Here is an 18,199-nt window from a genome sequence, read left to right on the forward strand (position 1 = left end):
TCTGCTTTCGCAGCAAATACTTCACCGCTCGCCAATATGGGGAGTGAGAAAAAAGGCCCAGCAGGGCGCTCGCGATGGAGATCGGTCCACCCCGCTTCTCCGACTTTATTCTGGATGTGGTTGATGCCTCAGGGACGCATCACTGAGACAGTCTTGCAATATTACATACCTTCACTAAATTTTACACTAATCTTTACAGCTCCTGACGAGCCGAGCCCCCAGACTTTGCTTCGTTTCTAGCGGATATCACTTTAGGGTGGCTAGGCGACAATCAAAGGGAATTTATGGTGGCTCCCTTTGAAGACGACGAGTTCAGAGCAGCCATCATGCAAATGAAATCGGGTAAAGCCTCGGGCTCTGATGGCCTACCCATTGATTTCTATAAGACTTATCTTGAACAATTAATCTCGGTGTTGCGGGCGGTATATATGGAGGCTCAGATTCTCTCTGGTTCAATGCGTGAGGCACTTATTGTTTCCTTACTGAAACCTGGAAAACCAGCGGATCGCTTTGACTCCTATAGGCCCCTCTCCCTCATCAATACAGATGGAAAAATTCTTGCAAAACTCCTAGCCTATCGCCTCTGCTTATTGATGGAGAAGCTGGTCCTGCCTGACCAGGCGGGCTTCATGCCCGGTAGAATGACCTCCTATAACCCCAGTACTCTTTTCTCCGTCCTGCAGACTGTGGACCCTAAGTTGGCACTAGTGGCTGTTTTTTGGGACGCCACAAAGGCCTTTGATTCAGTGGAGTGGGACTACCTTTTTACTATCTTCAAAGCATAGGGCTCCCTATGGGTTTTTAGCATGGGTTCGTCTGCTTTATGCCTCTCTCACTGCGAAGATATTAATCAATGGACATGTTTCCCCCTCATTCCGCCTCACTCGTGGAACTCGGCTGGGTTGTACCCTGTCTCCACTCCTGTTTGCCCTTGCTATACAGCCGCTGGTGGCAAAAATTAGACAACACCATCAGGAAAAGGCCCTGCGGTGTTTTATCCGCCCCATCCTTATTTCAGTTTATGCAGATGACGTTACCCTGTATATAAAAAATCCCCAAAAGAATCTCAATCCGATCCTCCGGGAATTTGTTCGGTTTGGAGGCCTCACTGGTATTCATATCAATTGGGTTGAATCTCCAATTTTCCCACTCACACCAGCTGCGGTGCAGTTTCCTACTGATTTCCCCATTAGGGTCAAATATTTGGGAATATATGTCACCACAAATCGCGTGGAGTTGATGAGGCTCAATTACGGGCGTGCAATGGATCACATCGCTAGAAGTATCACAAGGTGGAATGCCCTTCCCCTTACTATGGCGGGACGGATCTCGCTCATTAAAATGGTTGTTCTCCCCAAGCTCTTATACCTATTTTTAAATATACCGTATGATCCGGGCATTTTCGTTCTTTTATAAGCTCTGCTCAGAACTCATAAGATTAGTTTGGGGGGGGCAGGAAATCGAGCTTGCAGTGGGAAACACTCTTACGGGCCTATTCTCAGGGGGGGCAGGGGGGTGGGGGGGGGGGGTTTGAGGTGTCGAACTGTTGGACTTGGCCCTTTTTGCAGGTTCACCCATAAACGTTTTGCATTTCTCCCACCCTTTTTCTCTGTGTAGTGTTAGTGGTTTTACGCTGCTGGGCACATTAGCCCTGTGGTCCAGTGTAAACTGCGTGCGCTCTCTGTTACATTTAGTGGGAGTGAGAGTGGCCTGCCCTCCCATAGGAATGCATGGGGGATTCCCTGCTCAGTGTGTGTCAGTGGTAATTCCTGTTATGAGAGTAGCAGTATGGTCAAGTCTGGTATGTATGAAATTGTGAGAATAAATGCTGCGCAATGGTGTGTGCAGATTTATTTTAGAAGTTGGCATTTTTGTGTGCTATGTGTCCGCCTGCCTGATGTGAATTGCATGTCTGGTTTTAGAGGGACGGGGCAGGCTGAGCCAGACGTGGGTTGAATTGAGAGATCTGCAGTTAGAGTATGGGGAGGGGTGACCCTATGATCTGAGCAGGGCTGTGCCTGGCAAGGTGAATGATGGCTCCACCTCCCACTGTGCAGCTGATGGCAGACCCCCTCGTCCTCAAAGGCAGGATGCAGCCTTGTAAACAAAGTGCTTCAGGACCACACCAAACTGTTGCAGGCTGGGTTCAGTGACTTGAGACTTTTGACAACAAAGACTTTGGTGGTATATGTGACCCCATGAAATTGTTCAGTTCCATGGTGCTCTTCTAGCATGATGTGCTGTTCCTGATCTTGCTGGTGCCCAGGAGGAACTGCCATGAGGGCTTGCCTCCCTGGGCCCTGCATTGCCCCCTTGATTGCTGAGGGCTTTTGCTTTCAGAGCTATGGCTCCCTGCGCCCTGTGAGCACTATATTTTAATTCTTTGCTGGAGGAAGAACGTGTTACTCCTGAATGTCAAGACGAACCGCTGTCCGTGTAACGAGAGGGAAAGGACTTTGAAACTTTCATCCTTCTTGCTGTAGCAACTACCCAAGGGCTTGATTTGAGGTTGCCTCCTGCCGAAGTCTCAGGGACATTAGACTTCACCCATCAGCCGTCCGGATTCCTATTTGAGGGGGATTCTACTTGCAGGTGAGGCCTCTGTTGAGAATTCCAGAGCCTCTGGTTCTACTGCGGGGAACGCAGCTGAAAGTCATCGCATAGCTATTGTGGACTGCAGCAGCAGAGGATCTGTTGCCACTGAGAGCTTGCATTGGCCTGTTTTACCAAAGTCATCGTTATCACTATTGTGGGCCACCGCAGCTGAGGACCTGTTGTTGCTGAGAGCCCGCATTTGCCTGTGTTAACAAAGTCATCATTATCGCTATTGTGGGCTGCCGCAGCTGAGGAGCTGTTGCCGCTGAGAGCCCGCATTTGCCTGTGTTACCAAAGTCATCGTAATCGCCATTGTGGGCCGCCGCAGCTGAGGAGCTGTTGCCGCTGATAGCCCGCATTTGCCCGTGTTACCAAAGTCATCGTTATCGTGGGCCGCCGCAGCTGAGGAGCTGTTGCCACTGAGAGCCCGAATTTGCCTGTGTTAACAAAGTCACCGTGATCTCTATTGTGGAACGCTGCAGCTGGGGAGCTGTGGCCTCTGAGTACCCGCATTTGCCGTCCTACGAGAATCATCGCTACTACTATTGTTTGCCGCTGCAGCTGAGGAGCTGTACGGCTGAGTGCCCGCATTTGCTGTACTATAAAAATCATCGCTATCGCCGTTGTGGGCCGCTGCAGCTGAGAGCTGTTCCTCTGAGTGCCCGTCTTTAAGCCCCGTACTTTCACAGCTGTACAGCACTTAGTGCCAGCTGCAAAGTTTAGGTCTGCGCAATTGCGCACATGGATTTTGCTGCATTGGCAGCCGCCCTGATACTTTGGACATAGGGCATTTTTGAGCACCGCTAAGCAGGCCCATTGGCCAGGGGGACTGTTAGGTTTTTAGGGTGCACAGACGGATGTGGTGCTAGGAAATGTGATTTATGTAGTATGATTTATGCACCCTGTTTTATGCCTGTAAAGGTGGTTTATGATTATGAGGTTTTGCATACTGAATTTGTGTTTGAGTTATCCTCTGCTTTGGTTTATGCTAGTGAGATTATTTCCTAAGGTGGGTTATGCTTAGGAGGTTATGGTCTAATATGTTTAGGCTTATGAGGTTGGGGCAGGATATATTTCACGCCTAATGTGATACTGTGCATAATATGATTTATGTTACAGGATGATGCTGAGTCCACTCTTTGCCAGTAATTACTGGTTGTGTTCTATGCTTATTATAGTGGTCCAAGTGGCCCTGTAAGGTGTATATAATCCCCTGAAAATATTGCCCAGTGCCAGTTGGCATAGTGTATATTGTGTAATTACTATTCTAATGTGTTTTATGATGATACAAAGGCTATTTTTGATATAACATTGTGTGGAGTTCCTTTTGTGGTGTGCTTAGTATGTTGTTGCTGTGTGGATTGCGCAAATCCTTTACACATCGCCTCAGGGATAAGCCTGACTGCTCGTGCCAGGCTACCAGGGGGTGAACAGGGGTTATCTTTGGCATGTAACTTCCTTGCCGTGACTAGAGTGGTGATTTCTGCCTGGCATAGGCGCAAGCCCTAGCCAACCAGAAATCCCATTTCTAACACTAACTTAGAACTCTTTTATATTTGTGCTCAGGCGCATTATGCCCATTATTGGTTCCATCCTCCCAGATATACACCTCATGTTGCGACAGGGCACTGGCTATCTGCTCCTATTCCACTCAGTGGGGTCATAATGACTGTAATCACACCTCGCAGATCAGATCCAACATCTGTTGACTACACAGTCCTGGCGTGGAATCGCGTTGCTCACCATTTACAAACCCCATCTTATATTCTCCGCTACTCCCACTTACGTCCTATTCCAAGATGCCTATACTGCAGGAAGGGGTTTTCATCAAAGCCAAAGCTAAACATAATATTAACTGTTGGGGAGATCTTTATCTCAATCGCACCTTCTGCGCCTCAAAACAGTTATTTAAAGATACGCCACCATCTCCCATGGATCTCTTACTCTATCATAGCTTGTATACAGAGGCAACATACGAACTGTGCGCATCCCTGGATAAGTGGGCTGCTGAACTCGGCAATGGAGTAGCAGACAACCAATGGCTGACCTGCTGTAGGCAAACCGTATAAGTATCTTCCAGCAGCTGGCTACGTATTACACACTACAAATTCCTACATATCATCTATTAAACCCCGTCAAACTACATAAACACATACTGCACGAGACAGATCGATGCAACAGTTGGAAGGTGGAGGCTGCTGACTTTTTACATCTCGCGTGGAGCTGTAATGCCGTTTTCACATACTGGCAGCGGGTTCTTACTGCGCTGGAATTAATTACCTCCCTGAGACTCCCCACTTCCCCTCTTCTCGCAATCCTGGGGTACATAGAGGAGCTACCAGAGGCACACCGCAAGTTTATCTCCTTTACTCTTCTTCTTGCCAGGCGACGTGTGGCCTGTCGTTGGGGGCGCGGTCGCGTACCCAAGTTCAAGGAGTGGATTAATGACCTAATACTTTGGCATGACCAGGCAAATGCCTATGCCGAGGTGAAGTAAGGCGGCTCCTGGAGGCCCAAATGGGATTGCTATGGTTGTGTACATCTACAAATTGTCAGAATTGTGCTGGTGTCTTTTTTGATCATGCTTGATCCGCTGTCTTTGGCATTTATGTATTCCCTAATGAACTTAATGTCTTCAAGATAATCAATAAACAAAGTTTAAAAACAAAAAAGTACAGACCAGATTAAGGTACCACTGTGGCATCACAAGGGAACAATCATATGTTGTACCTAGAATTACCGCATCAGAACTGATGACTTAAACAAAGAAGGCTGATCTGGCAACTGTAGGAAGGCCGAAAGATAACCATTAACCATGCCCAAAGCAAAGCCATGCCAGACAAGAGTCAAAACAAATAACAGAATAAAAAAACATCAGTCAACTTGTCACAGGGTGGGTGGGTAGAGGGTTGCCAATCTGGCATATGCTGCACCAAACTGCAAATTTGGCCCAACGGCAGGCACATACAGTTTTTGTCGAGGGAACACCTAGATGCCAAGATGACATCAACCACCTCCAGAGGGGGTCAAAGATGTTCAGCTGTAGCTGCTCAATCTCCAACCATGAAGGTGGAGATTGCAAAGGCCTGGGTGTAGAATCCTGCCCTCTTAAAGAACGGTGATGGATTAAACCCAGATCTTTTGACTGGGTATGAGTGTTTGATTGATTCAGATGCTCCGTCCATCACCACCCCCTTTTGTACCGCTTTTGGCCGCCATAAGTGTGGCAGGGGAGGCTCAGACGTGAGCCCCTTGCTCACTTTCCCACTGGATTTAAGCAAGCCGGGTTGAAGACGGCTGGAATGCCAGAAACCGGTCCTCGGAAGCTTGTTTCCGGTCCAGGGAAGACATGGCTTGGCAGTTCGGGCTGGACTGTTCCCATGAGGCACAGGGTCAGACTGATTTGCATATAGCCATGTCTGAACTGGGGTGGCAGAGTGGGCTAAAGAACGGTGATGGATTAAACCCAGATCTTTTGACTGGGTGTGAGTGTTTGATTGATTCAGATGCTCCGTCCATCACCATCCCCTTTTGTACCGCTTTTGGCCGCCATAAGTGTGGCAGGGTATGCTCAGACGTGAGTCCCTTGCTCACTTTGCCACTGGATTCAAGCAAGCCGGGCTGAAGACGGCTGGAAAGCCAGAAACCGGTCCTCGGAAGCTTGTTTCCGGTCCAGGGAAGACATGGCTTGGCAGTTCGGGCTGGACTGTTCCCATGAGGCACAGGGTCAGACTGATTTGCATATAGCCATGTCTGAACTGGGGTGGCAGAGTGGGCTAAAGAACGGTGATGGATTAAACCCAGATCTTTTGACTGTTTGTGAGTGTTTGATTGATTCAGATGCTCCGTCCATCACCACCCCCTTTTGCACCGCTTTTGACCGCCATAAGTGTGGCAGGGTATGCTCAGACGTGAGTCCCTTGCTCACTTTGCCACTGGATTCAAGCAAGCTGGGCTGAAGACGACTGGAATGCCAGAAACCGGTCCTCGAAAGCTTGTTTCCGGTCCAGGGAAGACATTGCTTGGCAGTTCGGGCTGGACTGTTCCCATTAGGGACAGGGTCAGACTGATTTGCATATAGCCATGTCTAGACTGGGGTGGCAGAGTGGGCTAAAGAACGGTGATGGATTAAACCCAGATCTTTTGACTGGGTGTGAGTGTTTGATAGATTCGGTGTGCCAGGCTCTCACAGGTCCGTCGGCTGTGTGCCCAAACTCGGAGAGGCAGAACCTTGCACCGTATTATCCAGCGGACAGCACTCATATTACAGGGAAAAGAAGAGGTCCTAGCGACCCTAGGATAAGTGCGTGTTCCAGAGGGAGGAGGCCCAGAGCGGAGTAGAGGCCTGGCATTTGAGGACGATCGACGGGGCCTGTCCAAGAGATGGCCCAGCAGGGAGAGACAGGTGACACCAGCAGGCTCCCTGACCAGGAGGAAGAAGACCCGTCAAAGAGATTCCTCCACCCACAGCAGCTGCCCCAGGCCATAGGTGGAGAAAGGTGGTGACAGCTGGGACCAGCATTGTTTACCTGGAGGCCCGATCCCAGCCACCACGGAAGGGGACTACCTCCATCATCCAGGGAGGTGAGGAAGGGAATCCCACAACTGAGAGACCCTTGGTGGAGGTTGGCATAGCTCCCCACGAACAGGGGATTCAGCACCTGGTCTCGAGGTGCATGAAGAGGGACAAGAGGACCCCCCACCCCAAGCAGACGACAACTCGGAAGAGAAAGGAGGTAAGACCCCAGACCGAAAGAGTTGCAACTTCACTCCAGTCCTGATGAAGACCCGCCTTGACCATTAACTATCGCGCATATAGGGTTGAAACATCGACAATACCTCCTGGTCGAGTACAAGACCCCGCTTGCAAAAATACTGAAAGTGAATAGTGCAGCAGGGTCATTGTGTATCTGTTTACCCTGGCCTCTTCCATACCTGTATATATGTAATTTTCACTGTGTACATATCACGCACTTGTTGAGTCACTAAGCACAAGATGTCACTTTATCACAATTAGCCTTGATTCTCACCCCGTTGGCAGCCGGGTACATAAAAACATTTCTCATATGTGGGTAGATGTAAATGATTTAATTTATATAAAATACCGTTATACCCAGAAATGATTTTTTGTGTTTATTTGTGTTCCTTGGAAAACGTTTCCACGTCCGACAGGTGCATAAAATAACTTGTCCTCAAATTGAATTCTATTTATTAGAAATATTGTGTTCATATCCGACAGAACCATTCTACTTTTTGCATTACGATACCCAGGTTCTGAGCGACACAGGGTCACCCCATTGTTTATTGAATATTCACTCAGGACCCGGCGTGTGGTGGGCCGAGCTGCACGGCCCCCCCCCCAATCTGGATAATTTAGTGACACAGACATGGAGAGTGGGTTCCCCCCCTTTTTTGTGTTTAAAGTATTTTATTCATTCAGTGTGACACATCCAAACTTATATACAGCAATATAAGATCAGCAAATGAAAAGGAGCAAAAGTCCGGCATGTCACAACATTTGAGCCCAAACATTCCCCACCACCCCAACGTCCCGATGCCCCCCCAACTCCCCCCCACCCGCCCCCCCCCCCCCACTGTCCAGTGCGCTACTTAACATGTAGCCTATCTCCGGAGGCTATAGGTAATTGGGGAGGAGGATCTCATCCCTCTCACTGATCTGGCGCTGGCGGGCACGTAAGCCGTAGGAGGCGGAGGTACCTCGGGCAAGTGAGCTCCCTGAACTCTGTGATCAGCAAAGAGTGAAATGGTTGCCACAGTTCATTAAAGTGCGTTACATCCCCAGCCACAACCAAAGACAATTTCTCCATCCCCAGCACGTGCCGAAGTCTGTGGAGCCAGCCCGTTATCGTGGGTACTGTGTCTGTACGCCAATGTATCAAGATATTCTGAACAGCAGAGCCGAGTGCAATGGCGATCTGTCTACCTCTTCTGGACTTGAGGGGATACATTAGGGCATTTGGGAGTCCTAGCAGGGTATATGCCGGGAAGCGCGGGAGCTCTATGCCGAAATGAGAGTCAATTTCATCCAGCACCTCCTTCCAGTAGTTAGTTAAGAGAGGACAGTCCCAGAGAATGTGCGTGAGTGTACCCCGAGGCCGCACCCCCGCCAGCACGTGTCCGTCTTACTATGGTCGAACTCATGAATCCGCTCAGGCGTATAAGCAATAAGTGGACACTTTAGTAAAGGTATCTGTGAGGCCCATATGATAGGCTGAGTGGACAGTCCCAGAGAATGTGCGTGAGTGTACCCCGAGGCCGCACCCCCCGCCAGCACGTGTCCGTCTTACTATGGTCGAACTCATGAATCCGCTCAGGCGTATAATAGCAATAAGTGGACACTTTAGTAAAGGTATCTGTGAGGCCCATATGATAGGCTGAGTGGCGCGCCCTATAAGATATGTGGTCCCATTCCTTGGGGCTCAGTGTCCTCCCAAGCTCCCGTTCCCATCTAACCCTCCCTGGATTGTGGAAGTGTGTGGAGGGTAATTGCAAAAACGTATACAGGTCCGAGATTAGTTTCGAGTCCGATGTACGGGACAACAGCCATCTCTCACACGGTGAGAGCATCCTATCCGCCACCTCCCGCACCTGTGGCTGAAGGGCCCAATGCCGAACTTGCATGTAACGGTGTCTCTCCGTTTCAGGGAATGGGAATTCCTGCCGAAATTGTGTGAACGGGATGATACCCTCGGGGCCATACAGGTGACATAAAGCTCTGCATCCTGCCTGCTGCCAATGTGTGAAAGCTCCTTTCTCCATCCCGGGGGTGAAGGCAAGATTATCCACTAGCGGCGAAAGGGGCGAAGGAAACGTGGTGAGGTCGTACCTAAGGTAGGTCGCATTCCAAACACGCAGAGGTACCCTAGTAATGAAGGATGCATAAATATTCTTAGGCCGATGAGTCCGGTGCAGGAACGGTATCTCCTGCAGAGGCCGCCCCGCCACCGCTTGGTCTTGGAAAAGCCAATGCTTATCCGACTCCCACCTGCACCAGTCGACAAAGTACCTCAATTGTGTCGCCTGAAAGTATTTCCGGAAGTCGGGAATGCCCAAGCCTCCAGCGTCAGGAGACAAAAGAGAAAGGGATCTGCGTAGCCTAGGCTTTTTCCCCTGCCAAATGAAACGGGCTACGTCCGACTGCAATTGCTGTATCCACCCCTTCGGCGGCAGCAGCGGCAGAGCCCTGAATAAGTAGAGCACTTGTGGCAAGATCGTCATCTTGACGGCAGCTATTCTACCCAACCAGGAAAGGATGCCGCGATTCCAGTGACCTAGCTCGGCCTTGATCTTGGCACCCAAGGCCAAGCAGTTGGCCGAGACCATGGTTGGCAACGTAGGGGCAATCTGAATCCCTAAATACGGTATCGCCTCCGAGGACCAAAGTAGCGGGAACCTGTTCTGCAAGTACGCCTTGGTGTCAGGCGCCAGGGATATATCCAAGGCCACCGACTTCCCCATATTTACTTTAAAGCCCGAGACCGTGCCGAATGCCGCCAGTTCTTCCATACAGGCCGGAAGTGATGTCCGGGGTGTAGCCAATGTGAAGATGACATCATCAGCGTAGAGACTAACTGCATGGGTAAAGCCACCCATCCGTATTCCCTCCACCGCCGATCGAGTCCGCACCCACTGAGCGAGCGGCTCCATGTAGAGATCGAATAGCAAGGGTGAGAGTGGACAGCCCTGCCTTGTGCCTCTCTCAATGGGGAAGGCTGCGGAAGTATGGCCATTAACTCGGACCACCGCTGATGGCTCCTTATAGCAGTTGAGGATCATAGAGCGAAACCGTTCTCCAATACCCGCCTTCACCAGTACTTGTTCCAAGAAGGGCCAGTGCACGCGGTCAAACGCTTTTTCGGCGTCGACCGTGAGCATCATCCTCTCTCCCAGGATCCAGGACGCCTTCTCCAGCAGGTGGACCACCCGTTTTGTATTATCCACCGTCTGCCGTCCTGGAACAAAGCCCGCCTGATCCGGATCAACAAGGCCGGGCAGATGAAGCGCCAAGCGGCTTGCCAAGATCGCAGTATAAAGTTTCAGGTCGACATTTAAAAGAGATATCGGCCTATAAGATCCACAGTGTTTGGGGTCTTTCCCTGGTTTGGGGATTACCGTTACGGAGGCCCTCAAGAGATCAGGCGGGATGGCTCCAGGTTCCGCGAAGGAATTGAAAAGGCAGGCAAGGATTGGGGCTAACGATCCGCAGAACGTCTTATAGAAGAGGGCCGAGTAGCCATCTGGGCCTGGTGCTTTGCCATGCTTGAGCCTGGCAATGGCCGTCACTACTTCCTCTATGCTAATGTCCCTGTTTAGGTGGTCTGCCTGTAGCGGGTCCAAGGAGGGCAAAGTGATCGAGTCTAGGTAGGAGGACATAGCCGGCACGTCTGGCGGGTCCCCCGCATAGAGATTGCCGTAGAACTTGAGGTTCCGTGAGGATCGTAACGAAGTTTTGGGCTTGTTCGGATATGGACGAGTTTGGTATCTACGAACCGCAAATGATGAGTTTAGTAGGTGTGCGTGTTTTCGCTACACTACTTGGAAGGGTTCGTCTTATTTACGGGTTTTCCATCTGGACCTTCGGGTTCCATTTTAGATACGGCATCCATTTTGTTTCTTGCCCTCACGTAGCCGGCGAACGGACAATGTCCGCTCGATGACCCTGGGATTCCCAAACTCTTGCGGAAGATGCATATTCCTTTGAGTGTGCCTTTATGACTAGGGAAATGACACGGCAAAGGCAGATGGCTCCGCTCGAGGCTCATCTTGCCGTGCCGGTCTATTGTTTCAGCCTTGCATACGCTAGGCTCGAATCCTTTGATCCTGTGATCACGCTCCCGATATTGCCCCCACACTCTTTTCAATCTGTTGTCTGTCTTTGTTTTCCCTGCACCTGTTTCTGTTTCTTCTCTTAGCTCGTTTACGACTAGAATGGAATGTGCCTAATGGTGGGATAGCGTGCTTTTACAGTTGGGAACCGACATGTTTCTGTAATTATGTTCCGGGCTTCTGAAAACATAAATGCGATCCTTTTGAAGTTTACTGTGGGAACTGAGTTGTAACCTTTTGTTCGTTATGTTGTGCAATGGTGAAAATGTGTATAAAAGGAGCGATCCACTTTTGCAATTCGAAGCAGACTCTCTGAACATACACTCTGTTGTACTTCTAGCGATTTCTGTGTCCCTGCAGTAAATAAACGCTGATCTTTGACGCCGAAGGAAGTGTCCCGTGTCTCTGTGATTTGTACGCCGGAACAGGTATATCCACGAAGGTTTCAGGTGTTGTCCCCTGACACCGCTGGGCCTTAAATTAGCCCAGTCCTTCAAACTCCCGGAACGCGGCCGAGATACAGGCGTCATCTGTCACTATTCCGCCCATGGGATCAGAGAGTTCTTTCACCAGCTGGCTCTGCCTAGTGGCCCAGAGTCTATTGGCCAATAGTTTGCCACAGCGATCCCCCCCCAGTGTAAAACGCATGGCGTAGTCGAAGGGCCGCATATTCCGCCCTGTCCATATCTAAGGCGGCAAGAAGTTTCCTCGCTTCTTTAAGCTGCCGCCAAATCCTCTGGCCCCAGTTCTGCGGTGAATCAGCTCCAATTCCCTGACCCTGTCAGTGAGCTCATCCCTCTTTATCCTGCGCTCCCTATTGTCGGCCGCAGAGATCGATATGAACTCTCCTCGGAGGACCGCCTTCAAAGCTGCCCACTGGGTGGCTCTGGTAGTATCCGTGTTGTCGTTGTGTGCTAAATATTCACGAAGTACCTGCTCAATTCGGCCCGTCACCGTTTTCCTGTGGAGCAGAGTGTCCCGGAGGCGCCAGACCCTCGCCGGGGCGGCAGACGGCGGCAAGCAAAAGGATGCCTTAACAGGGGCGTGATCCGACAGGGAAATAACCCCCATGTCTACGGTAGTCGCTAGGGCCTGCACCGGGGAGGTGACCAGGAGGTGATCAAGCCTTGCATAAGTCTTGTGCGCGTGGGAGTAGTATGAGTTAACCCTGTCCGCGGGGTGCTTATGATGCTAGAGGTCCTAGAGGTCCACCTCCGCAAGTCGCGCCTTGCAACCAGCTGAGAATTCCCTGACTTGCGAGGAGCGCTGAGCCGATCTGTCGACCACCGAATCAAAGACCATGTTAAGGTCGCCCCCGAGGATAACATGCCTGTCCGGCGAGGCTGAAATCTCTTCCACTGCAGACTGCAAGAACCGCTCCTGTTTGTCATTAGGGCTATAAAGAGAGCCTATCGTGAATATCATGCCCCCCATCCGGAACCTATGTGCTAACATCCTCCCTTTAATTTCTGCGAATTTATGGATGTGCTCCCCCCTGAAGTGTCGAGCCACTAGAATCGCTACCCCGGCTGTCTTGGTAGGACCTGAAGAAAAGAACTGCGTCGGAAATTTACAAGAGCGTAGCCTATGTGTGTCCTGTGGCAATAGGTGGGTTTCCTGAAGGAGACAGATGTCTGCTTGGGTGTTCTCCAACAGGGAAAGCACCGCTCGCCGCTTAACGGGATTGTTCAGACCCCTGACATTCAGGGTCACAATTTTAAAGGAATGAGGAGGCATAGGAAGAAATGTGTGTAAAGGCGCAAGTGTCCTGCATGGTGAATACCGCGGGTGAGCATACCCCCTCAAACTCAAACAGCAAGTCGGGCACCCACCAACAGTATGCAACGCCTCTCCCCCTTGCGCAGCGCGGCCTAGTACCAACCACCAGCCCCAGTGCGACCAATTCCCCCGTCATAGACGCGCCAACCTTACAGACCCCCTCTCCCCATGCACCAACCCATCGCCACAAAGCAAAGCAAAATGGAGAAACTCAGGCAAAGCAACATTTCCTAGTAAAGCGCACTGGACAACCTCTTTCCCCACACCCAACTCCCACGAACCCTCCCGGTACCCCAACGCCCCAAAACAACCCCTTCCAAACCCCAAACACTGTCCCCGTCCCTCCAAAAATAGAGTCAAGGAAACCATTGTCCAGGCCGGGCCAAAAAGGCAAGCCTATGAGAAAGTCTCAAAAGTGGACGTCCAGCCACAACACCACCCCCGCTACCCCCCCACTCCCCAAGGCCCCCAAACCTGCAGCTCAAAAAAGAAGAAGCGATGTCGATCTCCCCCCGGAGAATTCTTAGGCGGTCAAAGCAACCTCCTCTGTCGCCGTTTCTCTAGCAACCTCCCGCACAGCATTATCCATCTCAGCCCGGATGGTAGGCGAGTCCGGTCTCACCGAAGAGGTCGAAGACCTGCGGCCAGGGATCGATTGCCAGCCATCCCTGGTGATCCGGCGACGACGTGGAGAGGGCCCATCTTCGTCAGTCGCCGTGATGCCCAACACAGTACAGGTGTCCTGGAGGGAGCGCAGCTGATGCAATATTCCGTTCCAGCGGAAGATAATACGGAAAGGGTGGCCCCAAGAATATTGAATGTCATGCTCCCGCAAGAAATCAGTCACAATCTTAAAAGACTTGCGTTTCTGCAGGGTGACCACTGAAAGATCTTGAAAAAGGGCCACCCTGTGGCCTCTGAACTCCAAGGAGGGCTTAGTGCGAGCTACCCTTAGAATCCTTTCCTTCAGGGGATAGTCCGGCAGGAAAGCCAGAAGATCGGGGGGAGGTGCCGGGGCTCTACGTCGTGGGCCCACTCTATGAGCCCTATCGATCCTGAGAGTAAAGTCTGCCGGCTCACCCAGGACTTCCCCAGACCCTGATGTTGTTCCTCCGGGAACGGTTCTCGAGGTCCTCCACATGGGACTGTAGATCAATCTGCTGGTCTCGGAGCCTAATCACTTCTTGCTGAAGCTGTGTGAGTTCCTTGTCCCGGGCATGTCCCGCTTCCTCCACTGATGAGACCCTTTCTCCTAGGCCATCAACCTCTCTCCGGAATTCTCGTACCTCCCCCGCTACTTCCTGCTTGAGAGTCTGGAAGTCATCCCGTAGGGAGCTAAAGAGCGACTCAAGGAACGACCTAGTCACTGGTGGCTCCCCTCCATTCGCCCCCTGTGAACTGCTAGACTGACTGGTGGAGGGCTGTCCATGATCCTGTCGAGCATTGCTCCTGTTCAGCATCTCCGGCAGGGTGCGGTCACCCTTCCTGTTCCCCCTGTTACCGGCCATTTTGGGCGCCGAATAAGAGTGTTCAAGTTCACCAGCGATAGCAGCGTTCACAACACCACTTAGCTACACGCTGTGTGACCGCCCTGACCGAAGGGGCTGCACATCGCTCCTGTAGTGCAGTCCAGCACCCGTTATCCACCGCTCCGTGTTTACTCCACCTCAGTGCTAGGCCGACGGGGTACAGCTTCCAGGTCAAAATGGCGTCCACGCTCCGTAGCACGCTGCCTCTCAAGCCCCAGGCCGTACATGACAAGGGAGCCACCAGGTCCCCACGGCAGTCGCTTCAAAAGGCTCCTGAGATTCCTCTGGGCCCGAGTTGCACCACTAGGCATCCACCACTGTCTGTCCGGCGGCAGCGGGTGGGACGATCTTGTGTCCCGAGCCAGGCTGACAAGGCCTCCGAAATCCTCGGCCCCGGTCCCATCCACGGCCGTAAATCGGTCGGTCATCTCGGCGTGGCCCCAACTTCTCACCGCTCCGGTTGCTTTCGTTCAGCACCACAGTCAGCGGCTCCGCACTGCAGTAGGGGGCGGACCCGAGCTGGTCCCCGTTCCCCTCTAGGCCGCGCCAGCGGCCTCCGCACAGCGCCCCAGGCTCGAGTTCGCTCACAGGGCGGACCCAACAGCACTTCCGGTCGGGCCGCAGCTTTCGAAGATCGCGGCTCGGCTTCCACAGTCTGCCAAAAATGCCTTCTGGCGCGCAGATTTCTCTCCCAGCAAGGTCCACCAGTTCTCCACTGCACCCGCCGTCGCCAGCTAGCGACGGTGGGGGGAGATCAGCGATAAATAAGGTGCTCAGGGGCCTGGGTCGGAGGAGCTCGCCGAGGTCGCGTCCTTCTACTCCGCCATCTTGGCCACACCCCCCCCTTTTTGAATGGGGGAAACGGTGGACGACCCAGGCGAGCTCAGGTGACAAGACGAGGAACAGTAGTGGCGAAGAAAACGCCCAACCACAAGGCGAGGGCCGGCCCGGCCAGCAGCTGGACTCAACCCACAACCTAGCGCACCCATCTGTAACTAACTACGGGGAGGCTGCGGTCGAATGCAGGACAGCAAACAGCAACCTCCACACACAACCCTGCCCCAGCAAAGGAAAACTAACAAGAGGACATGGAAACCATGACGGCCAACTCAATGTCCGAAAAGCTAGACAAGGTCCTGGCTGCAATCGAACATTCGAGAGTGACACTGGAGGAGAGATTTGGAACCTTTAAGGAGCTCAGAATTTTGATGTGCAATCCAGATTAATCTAGCTTATATGAATATGGTTGTCTTCAAATTTACAGGATTTTTCTGGCCTGAAACTACTGGCTGTTTTAGTGTCTGTGACTTATACCCATTATTTACCAGCTTCATCATCATTTGAAATACTTACCAATTGGTAAGTTGTCTAGCCGTTGGAATGCTGTGCTGTGCTCAGTAAATCCACGTATACTTTGTAATCAGGTTTATGTTATATTTTATTTAGGAAAAAATATGGGTTGCACTTTCAAAGTAGAAGGGTGGTGCATTAGGCATATCCTATTTTCTTTTTTTCATAATATTCTGTTCTATACCTGTCTCTTAACTCACTATGGCTAAGAATACATGATCTCTTCTTGAGATTTTTAATTTTTCAATTAAATTTCTCATATATATAAAAAAGATGTGAACTATATTGTATCCGCTGCTGTTAAACGGTGTGAGCATTTTTGACTGTATATAGTAGTGCCACTATATTTTGTTGTGATATTTAATTGTCTTTACAGAGCATAATATTTGGAGATGGAACTCCTAAGGAAGGCAGTGTTCTGCCGAAATGCACGTTGAGACAACGTGGAAACACCCGAAAATCATGTGTTCAAACAGATTCTCTGTTATACTCTATATGGCTTGTCAATGAATTGTATTATTATCAGATATATTGAAACAAATATCAGATTGTGGTATGTGTGTGTGATGGATGTATGTAGTGAGTATTTTGCACAAATTATTGTCTCTGTAAATTTATATCTATCATGTTTTTATACTTAAAACAAAATCATATATAACAAATACATTATTTTGTAATTTTCTAAAGGTTAGTGTCACTACTTTTATTTAACATGTTTTGAAATTTCTATTGAATTGTAGTTGACTTAGATTATTTACAGAATGACAGATACACACCTCCAGCCCGCTAAAATACACGTAGTTCAACGGGCCACATGCACCGCCAACACCGAAGTCACACGTGCGTAGCCCCCTTTAAACCCAAGAGTATTGGCACTATACTCTGTTTGAAAGTACTGCCTGTTGCAGTAGGTCCCCAGCATAGGGATACGGTCCTGTTACAGTTGTCTTTCCCTCCCCTCAGTTCTACCCTAATTCCCTGTACCAGAAACACACAATGGGTGGGCAGGTGTACTAGCTTCCTCACAAAATGCACGGGGCAAAGACAGATGCGTCACAATGTCACCTCAGTACTCGCCCTTACACCGTCACCGATACTTCAACATGGCCCCTACAGCAGACACTAACTTTCTCATGCTTAACATCCGGGGAATGCATACGGCGCGAAAGGGATATGCAGTTTACTCCTACATTAAGCGACAACAGGCACAAAAAACGCTACTGCAAGAAACACACCTTACCACTGGGGAGTTAAATAAATTGCAGAGATGCCGGCGGGGGACCTTTTGGGCCACCACATATTTGGCTTACGCACACAGAACGCTGATCTGGCTCAGACCCGGAGTCTCCTTCCAAGAAACCAGCAGGGTGACAGATGAGTGGCGATACACACTCAAAGAGGGACTGCTAGACGGTCAGCAGATACTAATAGGCAGCACTTCCGCACCGAACACAGAGCAGAGGAAATTCTGGGAATCCCTGTTTGGGGTTCTAGCCCAGTTCACAACATCACAATAGATTCTGGGAGGGGATTAAAACTGTGTACTAGATCTCTCCCTGGACCGATCTCACCCGCCTTCGCCAGAGGGTGCACAGATGGAGAGACACTAGGCTTGGGTGGCTCACTGGTCCCTCATAAATGCTTGGAGAAGCCTACACCCAACAACAAAGATTTACTCTTTTCACTCTATCCCACACAATCTATGATTGTGCTTAGACAGCTATTTATGCTCACCGGCTGTCTTACTACTAATCCAACGCTTGGACTACACGGATTGAGTCCTCTCAGACCATGACGAGCACGTATCCACCCCCAATTCCTACATGGAGACTGCCACAAGATAGCCTTGAGGACCCAGTATTCCGCCATGAACAAAAACACAGCATCCAGAATTACTTTGCAGAAAATACTCACTCTGCTTCCTATAGGCTGCTGGAATGGGATGCCTTTAAAGGGGTTATTCGAGGTGCATGTATTTGGCACATATCGGAAGTCCGCAAGCTACTGGCCACAGAAACAAAGTTGGCTAACATGATTAAGGAGGTGTGCGCTGGCCTAGCATCCGCAATCCAAGTTGCGGAGGTTAAAACTACATATGC

At 50.6% G+C, this 18,199-nt stretch overlaps 1 protein-coding gene across 1 annotated transcript in view; it reads right to left on the reverse strand.

Annotated features, from left to right (window-relative positions):
* Window positions 1-18,199, reverse strand: part of CENPK (centromere protein K) — a 431,743-nt gene that overhangs the window by 20,732 nt on the left and 392,812 nt on the right. The window lies entirely within an intron of this gene.

The sequence above is a fragment of the Lissotriton vulgaris genome, chromosome 3_1, assembly GCF_964263255.1.
Source record: "Lissotriton vulgaris chromosome 3_1, aLisVul1.2, whole genome shotgun sequence".
Lineage (NCBI taxonomy): Eukaryota > Metazoa > Chordata > Amphibia > Caudata > Salamandridae > Lissotriton > Lissotriton vulgaris.